A 22753-nucleotide genomic window follows, 5' to 3' on the forward strand; every position below is an offset into this window, starting at 1 on the left:
TTGTTGCATAGTAAGCATGTGGAGTAACAGCCTGTGGCTGCTTTCTTTCACGCACTAGAGCTGATGTTACTAAGCATTTCTTATCCTCCACATTTTATAAACCATAAAACTTTGTAAAGCATTCCGTTGATGTAGAGGCTGAGGAAGGCATCACCAAAGTGTTGGAATAAATTATTGAAGAGTGTGGCTCTGAGACGATTGACAACCCCCCTCATGTAGGTCAAAAACAGCCAGCGACAAGTTACATGGCACTGTGCTTTACACTGTATCTCACTTACGATTTATAATATGCACATTCAGATATGAAGAGACAGCAATGATGTTAACTGCAAAATCATTCCAGGTGGATGTAACTCCATGTGCAATGTGTAATACAAGGGACCATGTTCCGCACTCATTTAACACAGTGAGGGCAGTTCATTCAGGATGTTACCCTTGCACGATTCAGGAAGTGCCTGTTGCCCGTTCTGTTTTCCTCACAGCACCTGTTATGTTTCTGAGTATGCATAAGGTACTTAGATGCTTGTTGATTTAATGTTTAAATGCCAGACAGAGCAAGGTAGAGATGGGTTTGGTCAAGGAAAGCTTTCTGGAAGAAGTTGAGGATAAAGAGCCAGAGGGAGAGAAGAGGCACCAACCTGGGTGGAAAAGAGGAAACGCAGCCTGAGGGTGGGCAAGGGGCAGAAAGGGAAGAGTGGTCCCTTCAGACTCCTCCTCTGTCCTAAATTCCCCTTTAATGATTTCAAGTGTGTTCATCTCCCCAGCTATAGCCAAGGACTTCCAAAAGGCCCTACCTTGTGCTTTAGAATCTCCCCAGCCTTCAACGCATGCTATGTGTTTGATACAGGTGAGCTGAATGAGGACCAGGCACAGCGTCTTGATCCTTCCCAAGACACGGATTTACACCTTCGTCGAGGGCTGCACTCACTAGGACTGGCCAGGAGAGAACTGGGCACAAACTCGCCTTCGGCTCTTTCTTCCTTGCTCTGGGGACCCTGAAGGGGCGCCCTGGGTCTCTCTCACAGCTCATATCCACAGAAAGAACTACAGGGAAATGGCAAGGACAGCTCTGACAAACAGCAAGGCAGTTGGTCTGATGCTCGGGGGCCAGTACCAACTGGCATTTTCCTTTCCCTTCCTTGAAACCAAAAAGGCACTTTAATGCAGTAGTAGGACAGATTGAGATTAGGTTAAGAAATGAAGACTGTACCCATTTCCCAAGAGAAAATGCAAAGGAGTTTATGCATCATTTCAGGATTATCAAATCACAGTCCACTTCAGAGGCTGAGTGGGACAGGGTGACAGGGGGGTACTACCTGAAGCTCAAGGACTAGGGGAGCAGTGACTGAAAGCTGTAGGACAAGGAAAGGAGGAAACCTCAATTGCTCTCTCACAGTTAGCATGTGAGTACCTAGAAATGTATAGGAGAGGTCTGGAGTCAGAATGAAATTTAGGATGAAAAGGGTGGGAGACAGAATAGGCAAAATGAGGGGAATACCTTAGGTTTGGGGTCACATTTCTTGGAAGTGGCCCAGAGCTAGCAGATTAGAACCTTGGCCTCCAGTCTTGTTCCACTAACAATACCTCCTCTAATAATGTGCCTCTTCCCAGGGTACTTCTGATTGCCACCTCCAAATGGCCACAATCATTCAAGACAGTCATTCATGCAGTGTCTGCCCTGCATGTAGATGAAATCCTCTGAGGGGTAAGGGTTTGTTTGTTGTTGTTTTTAAGTACTTCAACGAAAGCAAATTGCTATTTATTTATTTTTTTTAAGTATTTTTAATCCTCACCCAAGGATATTTTTCCATTGATTTTTAGAGAGAGTGGAAGAGAGAGGGAAAGACAGAGAAATATCAATGTGAGAGAAACACATCAATTGGTTGCCTCCTCCACAGGCCCCTACCAGGGCCCGGACCAGGGAGGAGCCTGCAACAGAGGTACGTGCCATGTCTTTGATCAGAATCGAACCCAGGACCCTTTGGTCTGCAGGCTGACCTCTATCCACTGAGCCAAATCGGCTAGGGCCAATCTGCTATTTATTATCAGTATTAGCTGGCATAGTGGGTCGTTCCCCGCCCCCGCTGGTGGCTCAGTGGTTAGAGCATCAGCCCACAGGATCAGACCGAAGGATCCTGGGTTCATTCCCAGTCAAGGACATGTACCTGGGTTGCAGGTTCACCGCCTGTCCTCAATCAGGGCAGCTGCAAGAGGCAACGAGTCGATGTGGCTCTCTCACAACAATGTTCCTCTCTCTCTCTCTCTCTCTCTCTCTCTCTCTCTCTCTCTCTGCCCCTTCCTCCCTCCCTTTTACACTCTATGAAAAAGCAATTGGAAAAAATATCCTCAGGTAAGGATTAACAACATCATCAACAACAACAAATATACTAGTATATATACTAGAGGCCCGGTACACGAAATTCATGAACTTGTGGGGGGCGGTCCCTCACCCCGGCTTGCGCCCTCTCATAGTCCGGGATCGGGCCTAAGCTGGCAGTCAGACATCCCTCTCACAGTCCAGGGCTCTCGCAGTCCGGGACCCCTCGCTCCTTACCACCTGCTTGCAGCGGAGGTGGGAGAGGCGCCGCTGCGCTCGCCATCTGTGAGCCTGGCTTCTGCTGTGTTGAGCGTCTGCCTCACTGGTGGTCAGTGCATGTGATAGTGACTGTTCTGCCAGTCGTTCCTCGGTTCAGTCAATTTGCATATTAGGGTTTTAGAGTGTGTGTGTGTGTGTGTGTGTGTGTGTGTGTGTGTGTGTGTATTAGCTAGCATCTTTTTTTAAAATATATTTTTAGCTAGAAGGGGTCAATGGGGGAAAGAAGGGGACATATGTAATACTTTCAGCAATAAAGATTTAAAAATATACATATGCTTTTTTAAAATTGATTTCAGAGAGGAAGGGAGAGGGAGAGGGAGAGAGAGAATCATTGATCAGTTGGCTCCTGCATGCCCCACACTGGGGATCGAGCTTGCAACCTAGGCATGTGTCCTGACCAGGAATCGAACCATGACCTCCTGGTTCAGAGGTTGATGCTCAACCACTGAGCCATGCTGGCAGGCAACTGGCATCTTTTTTAAGTGTCTGTCCAAGATTGCCTTCTTAAACCCTGGCTCTACCTTCTAAGTCAGACATCAATACAGTGAATTAACATGTTGAGAAGAGTGACATGCTAAAACACGGAGTAAGACTGCTTCTGAGGAAACTGCAGGAGAAGCAGGTAAAATAGGAAAATGTAGCCCCTACTCTTTTGTTACGGAATTCCAGAGCTGGAAGGGTCCATGCACTAAGAATTCCAGGATACTGAGTCTAGGACGCTGCTAGAATAGCAGAAAGAATTAGAAGCATAAAGCCCGGGGAAGGGTTAGAGTCCTTGGGAAAGAGATGAGGGAAGGACTGGTCTCTTCTGTGTTTCAAGCCCAGCAATGATTATTCACTCAAATATGTTCCAGCATGTCCTGCTGCCATAACCAGTGCCATTCCTAAACCCAGGCAAGGTGCCATCCTACCCCCAACAGGGAAGCAGCGCCAGGAGGTGGGGCTGCCCTGGGGTGTGGGGGGATAGGAGGACAAGGGCTGAGGGAGGGGGCCACAGCCCCGTATCCTCCCACTTACAGGAGACAGGCCCACTCCTATTGCCAAGCACACCAGGACTCCACAGAGGATGAGAGACCCAGAAAAACGTGTATAGAGACAAACAGAGGGGGAAGTAGGAAAAAGAATGGCGGGGCTACTAGGGAAAGAGAATGGGAACTTGTGGTATACAGAGCTGGCATAAGAAAGTCCCAAGACAAACAACTCTTTTGCCCTTGAAGAGCCGGGCTGCCAGGGCCTGTGGAGCCTCTATTTATCTGGTGCTGGACTGGGCTGGACTGAGAGAAAAAACAATAGGCCTGTTTTCCTGAGCTCTTCCTGTGACCCAGAAAGCCCACACAAAGAGGAAGAGGGGGGCAAAGGCAGTGTGGTAGCAGCGTGGTACCAAGGCACAGCCTAGGGGAGGAGGCCTTCCACCTCTCAGAAGCTCAGCAGCAGCCACAAAGCCACACCCAAAAACCCAATAATCTAAGTGCTAAAACAGTGACAGCCATGCAAATGCAACCTGAAGCCCCATCCCGTAGTCCCACTACCAGCCAGGTTGCTAAGCCTAAACCCCTTCTATAGGAGATACTCCACCACCAGGGGAGAAGCTAAGGGCCTGTGAGATGAGGGGCAGAGACAGGGCTGCTCCAACAGTTCAAGTCCCACAAGGCACAGGCCTAGCTTACTCAGTAGTGGCAGAGATAGGGAGTCGGGGGATTATTCTGGTAGAGGGGTGGATACTTAAACATCCTTCAATTAGCTATGAGTAGCTACCGGATATGTGTGCATGTGTGCACATGATAAAAAAATACAGAAAGGTGTGTGAGAAAGAGCGTGCATAAGAGGGGGAAATGGGAGTGGATGTGTGGACTGGAGGTAGGGAAGTGGCAAGAAAAGTTTCATTATGTCACCTCTTCCTTCCTACCCAAGCAGAGAAACCAGACACAGCCCCAAAGACCCAACTGGTTCAGATGCCCGCCTTTCTCAACAGGAGGTGGTCCTCCAAGGCCCGAGTCAGTCTCCATCTACCCCTAAATCAACCAGGGGAAGTATGCTGCATCACCCCCATTCCTACCCCACAGGGCTCAGTGTGGAAAGCAGGCCCAAAGCCAAAGCATGAAACAGATGAAATATTCCCATGGTGAGAAAGGAAGTCCTGAGCCAGTGATGGCAAACCTATGACATGCGTGTCAGAGGTGACACGCGAACTCATTTTTTTTGGTTGATTTTTCTTTGTTAAATGGCATTTAAATATATAAAATAAATATCAAAAATATAAATCTTTGTTTTACTATGGTTGCAAATATCAAAAAATTTCTATATGTGACACGGCACCAGAGTTAAGTTAGGGTTTTTCAAAATGCTGACACGCCGAACTCAAAAGGTTCGCCATCACTGTCCTGAGCTCTTCCTGTGACCCAGAAAGCCCATACAAAGAGGAAGAGGGGGGATCTAGGAGAGGGATCATCAGAACACCTCTTCATTGGACCAACAAACTGGAAGGAAGACAAAGCGAAAGGAAGATTAAAACCCTCATCAGCCCAGCCAGAGTGGCTCATTGATTGTCGTCGTGTGCACGGAAAGACGAAAAGTTGCCAGTTGGATTCCTGGTCAGGGCACGTATGGAAGGCAACCGATCAATGTATCTCCATCACACGGAAGTTTCTCTCTCTCTCTCCCTTGCTCCCTCCCCACATCCCTTCCTCTAAGCATGTCTTCAGGCGAGGATTAAAAACAAACAAACAAAAAAACTCTCATCAGTCCCCCATTGTCCATCATGTCCAATAATAAACTGGACTCAGTAAAGTCTTCAAAAAACTCCTTTCCCCAGCTTTCATCATTCTGTAAAACTGACTCTCCACTCTGCTCTGGGCTAACCCTACCTCTCACACTGTGGAACTGAATCTGACTCTTTTATTCTGGTTCCACACAGTGAAGTACTAGTACTTTGTTTAGCTATTGACTGTTATACATGTTTTGAAGTGTTTTTATGGAAATAGGGAAGAAATCAAGTAGGCTCCCGGAGGAGGGGGGAGGGGAAAAATCCAGGAATGTTATGCTGGGGGAGTAGTTTTTAAGTCACTCCTCCTGAGTCTCTATGCCAGGACACACACATGAACATACACGCTTGTAGATACAAACAAAGGCAAAAACAAGTTCAGACATGACACATATATGAACATAAATACCATTCTAATCAGAAACCAGTCAGAGCAGAGGGGTACTGCCTCGGCAAGGAGGTTAGAAGCAGTTCCCCTCCATGTCTCCATGCCAGGATCAGGGACCCTGGTGCTTTATCCAGACCAGAGGTCTTCAGGGCTGCAGAGGCCCACAGGAGATGGGTAGCTGATACATGGAGGGAAATAGAGGGAGAATGCAGAGGAGAGAAAGTCAGGCAGAGGGGGAGGGAGGGAAATGGAAGATGGACCAGAATTCAAGCAGCCTTGGGCTGGTTCTAAAATGGCCACAGGCAAGGCAGGAGACAGATGGTCCCTTCCTGATGCTGAGCTGGAGAAGTGGGAAAAGGAAAAAGGAAAATATAAATACCATTACAGTCAGAAATTTAAAAATAAACCCAAAAACCTAAAAGATAGACAGCTTGTTTCTGAAGTTCCGCCTGCCTCCAGAGCCTTCTAAGGGAAAATTAAGCATTGCAGGCCTAGGAGAACAACCCCTGCTCTCAGGTCTGAAGACTGCTGGCGGTCATACTGGCCATCCCCTGCCCAGATTTGGCAGATGTTGCCAAGTCTTCTAGGCAGCTGAGGTGGTACTTCCCTTTTCCGCTCCAATACTCACTTCCCAAGTCTCAACTTTTTTTGCTTGTTTTGTTTTGCTTTTTTTAAAAATATATTTTATTGATTTTTTACAGAGAGGAAGGGAGAGAGATAGAGAGTCAGAAACATCGATGAGAGAGAAACATCAATCAGCTGCCTCCTGCACATCTCCTCCTGGAGATGTGCCCGCAACCCAGGTACATGCCCTTGACCGGAATCGAACCTGGGACCTCTCAGTCCGCAGGCCGACGCTCTATCCACTGAGCCAAACCGGTTTCGGCTGTTTTGCTTTTATATATATTTTTATTGATTTCATAGAGGAAGGGATAGGGAGAGAGAGAGATAGAAACATCAATGATGAGAGAGAACCATTAATCGGTTGCTTTCAGCATGCCGCCCACTGGTGATTGAGCCCGCAACCTGGGCATGTGCCCTTGACCAGAACCGAACCCGGGATCCTTCAGTCTGCAGGCCGATGCTCTATCCACTGAGCCAAACCAGGTAGGGCAAGTCTCAACTTTTTAAGTTCTTTGCTTTTAAAATGTTATAAGCTATCAGAGCAATTTGATCTTTCTGCAACCAGCAGAATCAATTTCATCACCTCATGGCTACAGCCAACTACTGCCATCACCCAACTGCCCAGCACCTTACAATCCACACGGTGCCTTCACAGCCATTATCTCATTTGCACTTCAGACCCATAGGGAAGCCAGGTGGAAATTATTACCCCATTTCACACATGAGAGAGCCAAGTCTCCGAGAAGCTAAATGTTTGTGACGGTGAAGTCAGAACTCAAGCTTGCTTAGTCTTCTCATGGCAAATCCAAGGAGGCTTCCCATAGTCCACCCCCTGGCTTTGTCCACTAGATTCCATTTGCATCTCATCTGTGGGCCAAAGGGGTTCTTCCTCAGGCTCAGATCTGACTGCCTTACAGCTGATTATCCCAGGACAATTTATCTGGAGCTTTGCCAGTTCCCATCTTGGGGTCGTTCTGTTTCATGCTAGGTTGGGGAGGAGGCTGAGGGGCAAGAGCCCTACACTCTACTGGATTTCTTTCAGTTCTTCTAATCTGCCATGCCCTTTCTCACTTCAGGGTCTATGCACATGCTGTTTGCTCTTCCCTCCTTACCTGAATGTCCCATGCCCATTCTTCCAGACCTCGATGTAGGCATCACCTCCTCCAGGAGGGTTCCCTGACTATCCTCTGCTCTCACAGGACTCTGTACTGTCCCCTTCATGGCACCAATTACATTTTTGTGATTGACTCTTTAACTGGCTGTTTTCTCTGCTAGCCTAAGTTCTTGGAGGTCAGGGCCACATTCAATACCACAATCTGTTGAATGAATAAAAATAAACATAAAAGAAGGCTGGTGTTATCTAGAAAAACCTTCCCTTCTCCTTAATACAATGGTTTCTAACAATAATTTGGATTTATCGCCATTCTTTCAAAATAATCCATGAATATTTACTTAAAAGCAATGCACTAAGTCAGCTACTAAATGTGAATCCTTTTTTAAATATAAATTTATTGATTTTAGAGAGAAAGAAGGAGAGAACCATCGATTTGTTGTTCCACTTATTTATGCATTCATTAGTTGCTTCTTGTATGTGTCCTGACTGGAGATCAAACCCGCAACCTTGGCATATTGGGACGATGCTCTAACCAATGAGCTACCTGGCCAGGGCTTGGAATCCGTTTTTGTCATGTGAATCAGCACCCCCTAATTTATATATTTGATATATAGATGTCATTAGAAAGTGGGCTTTCTGAAAGCTGGGAACTCCTATATAGTTGGCAAAACCCAAATGGGAACATTAATAAGGACCCAAAGACCATAGGAAGCAACAGGGTAAGAAGAGATAGAGTGAAGGCTTCCTGGAGGAGAAAGGAGCTAGGTATTCTGAAAAGGAGAAAGAAGTGGGCAAAATGGGGTGGTGAGGACAGAAGGTGATTCCACCTCTGAGGACAACTTACAGGAAGATTCAAAATTTTAAGAGGAAAACGCAAGGACAGATTTTATTTATTTATTTGCAAAAAGGAAGCCAGGAGTGTAGTAAAAATGGAATGGTATGAAATGGTTAGTGTTTATACTTCACCATGGATCAGAAGGCCTGGGCACTCGTTCTAATTCTTTCATGTAATTTAGTCAAACAGCAAATTATTTAATCTCTCAGAGTTTCTTTTCCTGATCTACCCAAACTCATCTCACAAGAATTCATGGATGTAAACATTTTGAAACCCATAAAATGCAACAAATTTGCATAGTTATTATGAAGAGACTGCCTCCCATAGAGCAAGGAAAAACTGTCAAACCTAACTGCTCATCAATGATGAATAGATAGAGATGTGATACGTCTATGATGGAATACTATTCAGTCATAAAAAAAGATAAAATATTGCCATTTGCAACAACATGGATGGATCTTGAGGTTATTATGCTAAACAAAGTAAGTCAGATAGAAAACAAAAACTAAAACCATATGTTTTCACCCATATCTGGAATATTAAAAAAGGAAACAAAAAAACAATTAAAAACAAACTCAGAGGTATAGACAACAGATTGGTGGTTACGGGGGCGGGGGGGGGGGTAGGGGGAGGAAGGAGGGTTAAATGGGTAAAGGGGATAAAATATTATGGCGTTAGATGGAAACTAGACTTTTGGTGGTGAGCATGCTATAGTGTATACAGGTATCAAGTTATAATGGCATACACCACCTAAAACTTACATAATGTTATTAACCAGTTACCCCCAAATAAAAAAAATTCACATGCTAAAAAAAATAAAAAGGTCATTTACTAATAAGCCTGTTGGTGTTACTAGGATTTAGAGTGAAGAAGTGGCAACTAAGCAGAAAAGAAATAAGATGAAAAAGTAGAATTGAGAGGAGGGCAGGTGAAAGAGAAGGGAGAGAAAAAGATCTATGGCCTTGGAGGTAGGGCTAAAAGGGGCAGGGAAGAGGGAGAGTCCCTGGGAAGTAGACACTAGGGCAGGCAAGAAAGGGCAGAGTATGGAAGCAGGAGGCAGGCAGGGAAGGGGGAAGACATCAAGCTCATTCAAGCTGGCAGACACCAAGCTCACGGAAGAGGGTAACAAAAATCAGAGGCTGGATAATAATAAGGCTTCTCACTGCTGGTTTTCAATTGGAGCACAAACAAATCATTATACCTCATTGCCAACCTCCTCCTGTGGGAGTCAGGTGTCCACCAATCCAAGGCAAAAGACTGGGGAAGCTTTATGACCAAGAAAACCCGTGATTTGTCTTACCCCTGTATGCTTCTAATTCCAGATGGGAGACCAACCAGCTGCCATGAGAGAAAGAATGCTATGAAAGACCAGAGGACTAAGAAAAGAGAACTGGGAAGGAATGGCCGTCTGAGCAGATAAAGGGTGGGGCCAGCAGGGAGGGGGATGGAGAACTATCAGAATCAGACTTAGAAAGGAAAACCAGGGTTAGTCTCCAAAGGGTGGAGACCAGATATTCTCTGACTCTGCCAAGGACTAACCCAGAATAAATTATAGCCCAAAGGATGTAGGTGAGACAGAAGGAACTTCCTGACCAACAGGATGGAGCAAATATGCTCACCCAACTTTTCAACAGGCCTATCTCTCTTTCTCCTAAGAAAACCTCCCTGCCTGCATTCACATCAACTCTAGGGCCCAGGACACCAGTTCAAATATCGAGTGCCTACTAGACAGTAGAGTTTGGCAATGAAAATAGAAATGGGGTTTACAGGAAGCAGACATTAAGAACATGATGACACAATTACACAAATCCAACTATAAAAAAGTACAAAACACTATTAGAAAGATGAAAGAGAGGTCATGGTGGGGGAGGTGAGCCAGGAAAGGCCTGCTGGGGAAGTGATATTTAAGCTAAGACCAAAAGGATAAGAGTTAAGCAAGCAAAGGTCAGGTAGTAGGAAAGGTCCAAGGATCTGAGGTTGGAAAAGTCTCAAATCTCCAGGCAAGGCCTTGTGAGGAGCCCAGAGGCCCTAGCCACCCACCCAGGAATCTGTGCCTTTTGCCAAAGCACTTTATACATTTTTGTGCGAATGTCCTGTCTTACACATCAGAACAAAGCAATGTATCCCCATCAGAATGTTCCCAAGGGTGAGGCACTGGTCCCACCCCCCACCCTCACCCCCAGGCTCAGTGCTTCCTCTGGGTGGGTCCAGAGAGCCTTTACACAAAAGTGTAAGCAGGGCCAGAGTGATTGCCTAGCTACTGCAGGAAATTCCTGACTCAGGGGGCAGGACAAACAGGAGTTTCAAGTTCAGGTATTAGATTTTAAAGTTGCTCTTTCTTCCAATGAAGCTGGAAGACTCTCAGGAGATGGTAGAAGGCTCTAGGGCAGAGAAAGGGAGGTCAGGCTCATGGAATTCTATGCCCACACGTGGGGGCTCAGTGACTCACCCACCCACAGCCATTAAGCTAGAACTCAATAGACTGGGTGGTTTTCTCTTTCCCAAACAAAACACAGGAGGAGAGGAATATTAACAGAACCCCGGGAGACACCCTTTCTGGGTGCTTTCTTTCATAAGAGAAATCAGGCAGCTACCACCTATCTAATGAGCACTTACCAGACCTACACTTGTATTTAACCCTCGCAACAGCTCTATTGGGTGGGTCTTGTTATCCTCATTTGACAAATGATACAATGAGGCACAGGGGTAGTAATGACTTTGTCAGAGGTCACACATTAAGTGATAGAACTGGGATTTGAATGAAAGCCTGTCTACAAGGGCTATGCTTTTGGGGATGAATGATGATGGGGAAGGTCCTACCTTTCTGGCCCCTCCCTATCTTTAAAACCCAAGTAAAAATTTCCTTTCTTACAGGGTCAAGCCTCACCTAGTCTGACTGCTCTCCACTCAGCACTAAGAGATTCAGGAAACAGTCTCTAGAGTGCACGTATTCTGAGATTCATACTTCAAACAGTCCTTTAGATCTTTTTCTTGTGTCCTTCCCAGATGTCCAGCCGCATACCCCAACTTTATCCCCACCCTGAAATCTTTTTTTTTAAATATATATTTTTATTGATTTCAGAGAGGAAGGGAGAGATAAGAAACATCAATGATGAGAGAGAATCATTGATAAGCTGCTGCCTCCTACACGCCCCCTACTGGGGATCAAGACTGCAACCCAGGCATGTGCTTTTGACCGGAATCAAACCTGGGACCCTTCAGTCCACAGGCTGATTCTCTACCCACTCAGCCAAACTGAGATCTTTACACAGCAGGTGCTGCTGTTTCCCAGACCGACTCACACATCATCCCCAGTTACCCAACTCTGGCCAACCTCCTCCAATATCGTTTTTCTCAGCTCCTCCTTTGCCCAGCTTCACACACACAATCACCACCCCATAACTTCCCTTTCCTTACATATACTACATTGCAAATCATGCATCGGACATTTAGACGTTTAAACTTGGAGTGCGGGTGAATTTCCCGCCAAAATATAAGATGGCTCTGTCTTTTGGTTTTGTTCCATCCACCAAAAGGGTGGATTACAAACAAATATTTGGTAATACGCAGTTACAATCGGCCCGAGTTTACACGTTTCCCGCACTCCACCGCAAATCTATATGAACCGAGTTAAAGACGGCTCCCGCGGAGTACGCGCAATTCACGCGAGCCGACTTAACTCGTTTCCCGCACTCCAAGTGTTAAGTCAGTGTTGTGAACATAGTAAGCACTCAAAAATTTTTAGGAAGGGAGGAAGGAAAGAAGGCAGGAGTGGACTCCTTAGGTTTCATCTGGTCCAGTCGTTCTGGAAGGAAAATGCATCGGATTACCTGGAACAACACACACACCCGGCCCCACCCTGAATGACTGAATCACCTCCAAGGGCAGGGCCTGGGTATATGTAGGTGAAAAAGTGTACCCCTGTGATTCTGATTCAGCCTGTGACTAAAAGCCACTGTTCTCATCCCCTTCTTCTGCTAGTGAGGAAACCATCCTAGAGAAAGCACTCTCATCCTGTAAACTAGAGATGAGACTGAAGCTGGAATCAGGTCTCCCAGCTTCTAATGCCATGCTCACTCCAAGTGTCACATTGCCTAAGCTCTAATAGCCTCTACAGTCAGTAGGCCTCCAGCTAGGAGCTCTCTGGAGACTGTCAATTTTACCCAGTCTGAGGAACTTAGGAGGCCAGGGCAGGGGATCTGGGAAGTATCTGGGCATTCATCATTGACTTGTGAAACACACCTCATCTGTGCAGAATGACCTTGGACCCCAGGCTGACCAAACACATGGGAGCTCTTTGTTTCTGGTGGGGACCGGGCAATACAACGGAGTGGTTAAAGCACAAGAGTATTGGAAGTCAGACCTAACTAGCTCTGAGACCTGACCTACTGCTGGCACCTTAAAAATGTAAGGTGGGCCCAGCAGGTGTGGTTCAGTGGTTGAGCATCGGGCTATGAACCAGGAGGTCAGAGTTCAATTCCCAGTCAGGGCACATGCCCAGGTTGCAGGCTTGATCCCCAGAATGGGGTGTACAGGAGGCAGTAGATCAATGTTTCTCTCTGTCTCTCCCTCTCCCTTCCTCTCTCTCTAAAGAAATCAATAAAATAACTTAAAAAAAAAAAAAGATGGCCCGTGAATGCTCTGCTTTAAACATAGGCACTTAAATCACTTTTTACATTTATTAGTGATGGTGATGATAACCATATGCAGTCAGTGAGTAATACCATACTGTAGGATAACAGCTAAAAAATGCAGTGTTTCTAGGAGTGAGTAGAACATTTCTTCATTCAAACTTTGAGCACCAGGGTTCGGTAACAGGATCAGTCCAAGGAAAACAATCAACCTCAATGCACACACACAATCACCACCTCATAAATACACCTTTCTTACATATACTACACTGCAAATCACACATCTGGTACTCAGATGTTTAAGTCAGTGTTGTGAACAGAGTGCCCCACATAGTAGGTACTCAAAGGATTTTTAGGCTCAATCTAAGAGAAAAGTAGGCTTCAGGTTGCGGTGAGAGGGATTGTGGCATGAAGGGCCACTCAGTATTGGGCAGACCCTGGAGAAGAAAACACTGTATGTGTGCAACCTCCTTCTGTTGTGCAGAGGAGACAGGAAAAAAGACTACGAGTCCTTAAACTCTTCCTCAGTCCTTGGAATCCAACACAAGAACTAGTGATCTGGGGACACAGCCCTGTACAGTGGGCCCTAAGTTGTCACCCCCAACCTACTAGCTCAAGGCCTCTGTGGCCTGGATTTTGACCTGTAAGGCAGACTTCTCCTGCCTTCCTTTCTTCCTGGGTGACTTCAGAGCCAAGCCTGCCTCTCCTTCCTTTTCTCCTCTTTCCCCATGAAGGTCAATGAAAAACCGGTAAATAGTGTGGACAAAGGAAAGTGAGGAGGCCAGGGAGGCCATTGAATTGGTCTAAGAAATCTAACTCAATTCTAGGTCATGCTTTGGGTCTATCCAGCAGTGTAGACACCACAGAGGGATACAGAGCCTGACCCAGCTCCAACTGCAGGCTTGAAGGCCCAGAAGGGAACATTAAAGGGGCCTAAAAGGCTACCCATGGTTTCCCCAAAACACATTAGCAGTTAACTGCCTTCCTTTTTCCATAAGAATTTAGGTCTTTTCCATGGCCCATAGTCCCACATGAGAGAAGCATCCAAACTCACACTACCTGATATTAAAAACCTACTCCCTTTAATTGATGTCACCCATATATAAGCTTTCACAACCTAGAACAGTTCCTAAAAAATACACGTATACATGTTTGTTGAATAAAGCTTCCAGCCAGAAATATAGCACTCAGAGAACCCATCGAGTTCTGCTCTCCTAAATTAGATTAGGAGATGCGTAGTGAGACGTGAATGGACAGCTTCATCAACTTGTCCCCATCAGCAGCTCTACTCCCAGCCACTCACCCACCCCCAATGGTCTTTTTCTCCAAAGAATCCACTAGGCAAGTTGCCTTCTACATCTGGTTACTTTTCTGAAATTTGAGTGATGACACCTCTGTGTTCAAGGGGACCAGAAAGATGAGACAAAGGTGCTGTCCTTCTCGAACACTGTGTGCGCACATCCCTATCTCTGCCTCATACTGCTTAGGCTTTGGGGTGGCCCTGTTTGATTTTTTTTGAAAACTCTTTCCTGAGCCACTTAGAATGAAAGACCAAGAACTACATGCTTCAGCCACTTTCTTAAATGTGCCTTGAAAGAAAAAGTGGGTGGGTGGTGAAAAGAGAACATGAAAACCTTCCTTACAGTCTGGCTTGGAGCAGGCCCATTTTACCTCCTGAGGTGTGCTGGCAGCAAATAAAAGCTGTTAGAAGAGACATATGCCATGCAGAAAAGTAATGCAAAGCCTACATTCCTCTCCCCACCCCCAAAAGAAGCAAAAGGTCACTTAGGAACTACTTTCCAAGTTCATGAAAGAAAGCTGTCTAGTGCTCCACCTAACCTTTCCCTCGTTTAGAACAAGTTCACAAGAGGCAATATTGGAAATTTAGGTGAAAAAACCCCACAATTTTTCAATGTGCTGTCCAGACATTGTAGGGTGTTCAACATCTCTGATCCCCAAATATTAAATGCTGTTAGTGCTTCCAAGACATGTGACAATTAAACCTCCCTCCCCATTTCCAAACACCCCCTGGAAGGCAGTGCATAACCTGTATTGTTTTCTGTTGCAGTGCCAAGCACATATTAGGCACGCTTTGGTGCTTGTGGACTGAATCTAGTGGGAAAGGACAAGTCACAGGAATGTTCAAATCCATATCTCTTACCAAGCAGGTAATTACTGAACCCCTACTATGTGCTCGGCATTTTTGTAAGCACTGTGAGAACTCAATGGAAAATACAGATCTTAGTCCCTATACCTAAGGAAGTGATAGGAAAAACACACACCCATAAAATATTTTCAATAAGAAGTAATATATAACCAAATACTAAATTGTAAGGTCTGTGAGAAAGCGGAGAACACAAACAGTGAGGACTAGCATAGGCAGGAGAGTCTTCGTGGAAAAAGCAGTTGAGGTAACTCTTGAAGGAGGTGGAATTTTCTTCACTCAGCCCCTCCTGATCCTCAATCTGTCCCTGGGAGCACCGCTGTACACAGAAAACTCCTCCAAACCTATGGTTCCGGGAGCAGCTCAGCACTGCAAGCCCTTCAGATCACAGCCTCAAATGGATCCTGGTAGAAGAAGAGGTTGTGAGGAATTTCCCATTCTTCTTCAGAAGACCAGCTAATGGCAGGCCTTTAGGGAGGCCTTCTCTTCCTAGAGGCAAGGCAGGGGTGCATTCCCTGCCACATGCACTGACTCAGTCAGACTCCGGGTGGAGGGAGTTCCCGGTTGTGATTACAGAAGCTCTCCACCTCACCTTCCGCCTTGTAAGATTCTCCTGCTGTGGGGACATGCACTTCCTAGAGGAGTCTGAGGTCCTAACGACCTCCTCTGTCAAAGGTTTTCTGCCTCCTCCCTTAACAACCATCACCATTTTTCTTAGGCAGAGAGTCCATTTCCTCCATTCATCTCTCTCCAACCCCTAAGGCTCCTCCCACAGACTGTGCCATCAAACATTTCTCCGTCTATCCCACTGTCTTCTACTCTGACACTCCAGGTACTGAAGCTGCTCCTGGAATATGGCTCCTCCAGAAGCCCAGACTTGGTTCCTCACCCCTGTTTCATTTCAAACATGCAAAATCAGTAACACTCCCCCTACACACCCCACTCACCCTTCACTTGTACACAATGTAAACTGAGAGTATCATCTATTTATATACATCTAATGTCAGGAAGAAGCCCACTTCCCACAGACCACAACAACCAGGCCTACTTATTTCTGTGAGACTTACCTACCTTCCAATCCTAGCTACCACTTATGTTAATGCCATTTAGTAATACACAGTCAGGTAACTACGTGAGGAGATGACTATGTTAATTAGCTTGACTGTAGCAACCATTTCACTGTGTTTATCAAAATATCATGCTGCAGCCCTGGCTGGTGTGCTCCATGGTTAGAACATCAGCTCACACACCAAAGGGTCACAGGTTTGATTCCTGGGTCAAAGGTACATACCTGGGTTGCAGGTTCAATCCTCAGCCACGGTCAGGGCGTGTGCAACCAATCAATGTGTCTCTCTCACATCGATATTTCTCTCTCTTCCCCTCCCACCTTCCTTCCCACTCTCTCTAAAAATCAATGGTAAAAATATTCTCAGGTGAGGATTAACAAAAACAAAACAAAAAAACACATCATGTTGTATACCCTAAATATATATAATTTTAACTTTAAAAAATAAAACATCTACTAATATGTCCTTCTCCCTCACAGGCCCTCTCTATGCAACAAGCACATTCCTTCATGCACCCTCTGCAAAGCAACATGTGAGTCCACAAAACCCATACTCAGAGTTTCTCCCCTAACTAAATAAAAATGAGGGTCATATGCCCTTACCCTTTGAAACAAATACCGAAACTCCCCACCCCGACCCCCACCCACAGTAAGGCTCAGAAGAAATCCTTTTGAAAATTCCACCCCAGCCCTGGTTGGTTTGGCTCAGTGGATAGAGTGTTGGCCTGTGGACTGAAGGGTCCCAGGTTTGATTCCGGTCGAGGGCACATGCCCAGGTTGTGGGCTCGGTCCCCAGTAGGGGGCGTGCAGGAGGTGGCCAATCAATGATTCTCTCTCATCATTGATGTTTGTCTCTCTCTCCCTCTCCCTTCCTCTGTGAAATAAATAAAAATAAATAAAAAGCATTAAAAGAAGGAGGAGGAGGAGGAGGAGGAGAGGAAGGAGGAGGAGGAGAAAATTCCATCCCATCCTCAGGCCCCAAGCCCTTGATTTTTGACCAAATGTTCCACCCTAAGAACGGCCCCATTCCAGAGTCTCCCATTTCTCATCATCACCAAACTCCACCTGCTGGTCCACTTCTATCTACTCCTTCTATGGCAATACCAGGTTGGTCTTATATGTGATTTACTTCTCTCTCAATCAACCAACCAAATATTTCTGTCACGTAAAAAGTAAAGACAGCCCTAACCGGTTTGGCTCAGTGGATAGAGCGTCGGCCTGCAGACTGAAAGGTCCCAGGTTCGATTCCGGTCAAGGGCATGTACCTTGGTTGCGGGCACATCCCCAGTAGGAGGTGTGCAGGAGGCAGCTGATTGATGTTTCTCTCTCATCAATGTTTCTAACTCTCTATTCCTCTCCCTTCCTCTCTGTAAAAAAATCAATAAAATATATTTTTTTAAAAAAAGTAAAGACAATTCTTATTATATGTTTTCATGTCATACTAAAGTTTTCTCCTACAGTCCTTACCATGGTTTGCAATTGTATGTGTATGTATTAGATATGAATATTTTTTTAACTAGAGGCCCGGTGCACAAATTCGTGCACAGATGAGGTCCCTCTGCCTGGCCGGCAATCAGGGCCAATCGGGGCCATCTCACCCAGTCCCAATCAGGGCAGATGGGGGCTGGCCGGCTGGAGAGGGATTGCAGGAGGTTGGCTGGCCGGGGAGGTACCACAGGAGGGCTCCAGGGCATGTCAGGCCCATCTTGCCCAGTCCCCATCAGCCAGACCCCAGCAGCAAGCTAATCTACTGGTCGGAGCGTCTGTCCCCTGGTGGTCAGTGCGCATCATAGTGACTGGTTGAGCGGTTGACCAAACGGTCCACCAATTGGTTGGACACTTAGTATATTAGGCTTTTATATATACAGATATGTTTTTATTGATTTTAAAGAGAGAGAAATGAAGAGGGAGAGAGAAAGAAACATGGATCAGAGAGAGAAACATGGATCAGCTGTCTCCTGCACGCCCCCTACTGGGGACCGAGCCTGCAACCTGGGCATGTACCTTGACCAGGAATCGAATCAGAGATCTCAGTGAATGGGACAATACTCAACCAACTGAGCCACACCAGGCAGGGCTCATTCATTGATTATTTTATTAATGTCTCTCCTACTACCTACACTATAGGAAAACCAATGATTATTTTGTTTGTCACTGTGTCCTCTGTGCCTAGTTCTAGATCTTTCCTCAGACAGGATAGGAAATCCTTCCCACAGTTAGCAAGTACATCCTCAAAATCTCCGAGGCTCCTTGAGTCACCACAATTCCATCCCTTTCTTCTCTCCTTCCTCTACCATTCCCTACCCTTATAAAGCACCTCAAGTACCTTTCCAATTACTCTCTGGAGGAGCTTCCTGTGGATAGGAAAATCCCAGATTCAAGTCAAGGACTGGTTGGTTGGGAAAAGAATGGCAGGAAGAACAGGAGAGAGAAGACAATGAATGTTGGCTGTGGACAGGGTCCAAGTCTTCTACCAAGTGATGTTTTGTGTCTTTCTGTATTCTGTGGGCATTCAAGAAATGCTTTGAGAGTTGACTTATTAACCTGATTACTTTTGTTCTATTTCTTAAACCTAGGAAAGAAAAGACTGAGGGAGTTGGAGGATATAAAGTGTTTGCTGGGGGAGGGAAAAGACTGGGTTTCAAGATGACTGAGGATAACAGAAAATGAGTATAGTTCAAGGAAAACAAATTTAACAAGAAAGTCCTCCAAGGTTCTTAGGCATTGAGGAAAGCAATAACAGATCAGAAAAGGGGAGCCTGCTGAACTTGCAAAGGCATTTCTTTTTAAATTTTTATTTATTGATTTTTTTAGAGAGGGAGAGGAAGGGAAGGAGAGAGCGGAAAAAACATCTATCTGTTGTTCCACCTACCCATGCATTCATTGGTTGATTCTTTTATGTTCCTCAACTGTGGATCAAACCCAAAACCTTGGCATATTGGGTTGACGCTCTAACCAACTGAGCTACCTGGCCAGGGCACAAAGGCATTTCTTAAGTGGATGCTCCCAGAGCTCTGATTAAATAACTTTGTACAGTACTGAGTACAATATTACATCCTTCCCATAGTACCAAGAGCCTGATTCTCAATACAGCAGACTGACAATGATTGGTGACTGACTGATGCAAGAAAGGATATTATTAACTTTCTCTGGCACAACTTTGGAGACAGAATAATTAGTCAGACAGACTCTCAGATGGCTTCTGGAGATGCTCCTCAGCCCCAGAACTGCTTTATATTTCTGGGTTGAGAGGTCACCAAATTCCTTATTTATAGGCCTATATGAAAGGTGCAAGCTTGCAAAGAGTGGTTACACACTTTCTGCCATCTTGTCCCCAAGATGACAACTGAGGACACTCTACCTATCCAAGCTGTGTGAGTTATCCTGCCTTTTTTTCTTTTAAAAAAATATGGAACGCTTCATGAATTTGCGAGTCATCCTTACATAGGGGCCACGCTAACCTTCTCTGTATCATTCCAATTTTAGTATATACACTGCCGAAGCGAGCACTGGTCACCCTGTGTTAAGCACACAGTTCAAAGCTGCAAGGAATGGAGGAGGCTAAGTCTGAAATCAGGATTCCACACAGCATAGTGTCGACTGAGCTCCTGGGGCAAGCTTGAGGCAGTGGATCCGCTGGCTCTCTGGCTAACCCTCCTACTACTATCTTAACTGTCAAAACCTCACTTTTGCAAAGACCTTCCCCTCCATGTATCACTCAGGACTATGGCAATCTGTCCTATCCCACAGCATAAAGGGTGGTGGTGCCTCTGCCCTCGTTTGGGGGAATGGCTGAACATCTAGTTCCAGCAAAACTCTCTGCACTCTTCCTTCCTTCATTTTGCCAAGCAGCATTTCACTTCACTCCGAATGCCACGAGCTCCCCAAACAGCCCCACTCCCCATTTACAGTTCTCTAAGGAAAAAGTCACTATGTAATACCATTTCTCCTGCAGTAGGAGGTCAGTCTTCCCATTCCCCTGCCGGAGGCATCTGTCATCAACATTTGGACAACTAGCACATCAGAACACAGTAGCAGTCCCACGTTGCTCAGCAGCCTAGAAATGCATGCCCAGAACTGCCAGCTTTCCAAGTGGTGCTGGCTCTACAGTCTCATGAAGAGACCAGGAGGGGGAAGAGACTTCTCCAAAGAACAGACACAACAACACAAAATCGTCGGAAAAGAACATCTCTGTCAGCACTACTACCTAGCAACAAGCCTCTCTTGACTGTGCTCCATGATATTATTTCAATACATCAACACTGTACTTAGCTCCATAGTTTCAAGGAACACTGCAGTCTAAAACTTCCAGCTGGTTGGACAGTAAAGAGAAGCTGTTTGATTTATGAAGTGGGTCAACCAAAAGGAGCAATGCAAAGGAAAGAGGCCAGCCTGGGGTCTGCTCCCTTCTTGTCCCATCCACTTCCACTGATACTTGCCCTCTGTGAGAAGCCCAGAGTTCCAAGTCAGAAGACTCTTCTGGAATATAACCAAACTTGGACACAAAAAAGGTTTGAAACAAGAGGCCCAAATTTTCTCTTGAATGATCCTAACTTTACTTCACGAGCATTGCTCAGATAGAAGTTTCCAGGACCCTCTTTACCACCAGACAAGGTCTGATTTCAAAACAACTCAGAAAAGATATATTCTTAATTGTGTGCATATAAACGAGTGGCAGGAGGAAGCCTAACAAGCATGACATTTGTTGAATGCTTTCTCTAAGCAAGCATTGTGCTAAGAGCTTTCACTTATTATAACATACATTTATTCAACAACCGTTTGAGCCCCCTTTATGTGCAAAACACTGTTATAGGCGCTGGGGATGCAAAAATGAACAACAGTCACAATCCTAGCTTTCACTGTACTTACATTTCAGTCAGGGTTGATGAAAATATATATGTCAGCTGGTGATATATACTATGAAGTAAAAATACAGCAGACTAAGGGGATGTTATATAAAATTTTATGTAAATATTAAGCAGAGGAGGGAGTGCTATTTTAGATACAGTTGCCCTAGAAGGCTTCTCTGATTGCCATTTGATAACAATTAACAACAATAAAAGCTAGTATATGGTCACTATGTGCCAGGAATTGGACTAAGTAGTTAGCATACAGTATTTCATTAACCCTCAACAAGTGAGTTCAGTACTATACTATCCTCTCCTATACAAATGAGGAAACACAGCCTCAGAGAGGTTAAGGCTCTTTGCAGAATCTGTAGCAAGTAAGGGAAGGAGGAGGAACAAGGCCAAGGTTTCAGTGAAAAAGCCACGACTTGAACTTAGGAATACAGCCCCAAACTACTGTGCGGAGGGTGAAATGGAGCCTCAAAGAGGTCAAGTGTGCCTCTGATTACAAAGCGGCAGGTCCACCTGGCTTCTCCACACATGACTAAGAGATTAGTGCACTTCAATCTTCCCTAATATCAGACTATTACTCTCATCACCAGCTAAAAATCAAGCTTTATCTTGAAACAAGAGAATGACAATTTGGCCTCTTCAAGACCAGCTAATAAATGCTGAATATGTTCCTCTCGCATCCACCTCCCCAGGCCCCCAACACAAGATGATATCAAGGGAAACATCTTTTTTTAAAAAATATTTTTATTAATTTCAGAGAGGAAGGGAGAGGGCGAGAGAGATAGAAACATCAATGATGAGAATCATTGATATGCTGCCTCCTGCATGCCCCACACTGGGGATCAAGCCCAGGCATGTGCCCTTGACCGGAATCGAACCTGTGACCCTTGAGTCCACGCTCTATCTACTGAGCCAAACCAGCTAGGGCAATGGGAAACATCTTTGCTGTTAATTCTCTAGGTTACCAATTTCTCACTGGAAAACAGACAGGAACAGAGCAAGAGATGACTGAGCTAGTTGCTCCACAGTGCCACAGCAGCTCTCTGGGGTGGAGCAGAGGGGACAGGCACTGAGAAAAGGTCAGCATCAAGGAGGAAGCAGGCCCTTTCCAGCCCCATTTCAAAGAAAGCACAGCTCCCTCTCAAGCCCTGGAGTACCCGGGTGGTAGTGGGGGGAGGGGATGCTTTATTAAGAAGCCTGAGGCACGAAAGACAGAAGCACTTGGGAGCAGATCAGCGGCCTCTCTGGAAGGAGAGAGGAGAATAAGGCAGGAGGCAACTGAGGAAGGAGGCAAACATTACTTCCAGCAGAAAAGTCCAGAAAGGAAATACCACATCCAAGGTCAAAGGGTGTTTGCAGAATTGCTGGAAATCTCAGGCTGAGAATCCAGGCCAAACTAGCAGAGGAGGCTAAAGGAAAACAGGAGCCTAAGCAGAGTCCCACAAGGTTTAAATCAAAGGTCATGGTTTGAACTCACCCCTTTTTTATTGTATTTTAGTCACCACAGCCACAGAACCTGTAGCCAGAGTTAATGAACAACTAAAGTGGGAAAGGAAGAAGGGAAAGTGGGGACTCATCCCAGAGAGGGGCAAATCAAGGGGAGCCTGAATTACCACCTTATACCCTCACTGGCTTCACTTGAGAATCAAAGTTTAAACTGACCTTAAGAATCTCCCTGCTCAAGCCTTCAGACACTCTCCCCACCAAGACACACA

General features: G+C 45.6%; 1 protein-coding gene and 1 non-coding gene across 2 annotated transcripts in view; both read right to left on the reverse strand.

The window, feature by feature from the left end:
- Positions 1-22753, reverse strand: part of MINK1 (misshapen like kinase 1) — a 58907-nt gene that overhangs the window by 34355 nt on the left and 1799 nt on the right.
- On the reverse strand, positions 19583-19687 carry LOC111823241. The gene has a single exon (XR_002826242.1). It is a non-coding gene; the product is annotated as a U6 spliceosomal RNA (small nuclear RNA).

This window comes from Myotis lucifugus, unplaced genomic scaffold (assembly GCF_000147115.1).
Source record: "Myotis lucifugus unplaced genomic scaffold, Myoluc2.0 scaffold_426, whole genome shotgun sequence".
In the NCBI taxonomy this organism is placed as follows: Eukaryota; Metazoa; Chordata; class Mammalia; order Chiroptera; family Vespertilionidae; genus Myotis; species Myotis lucifugus.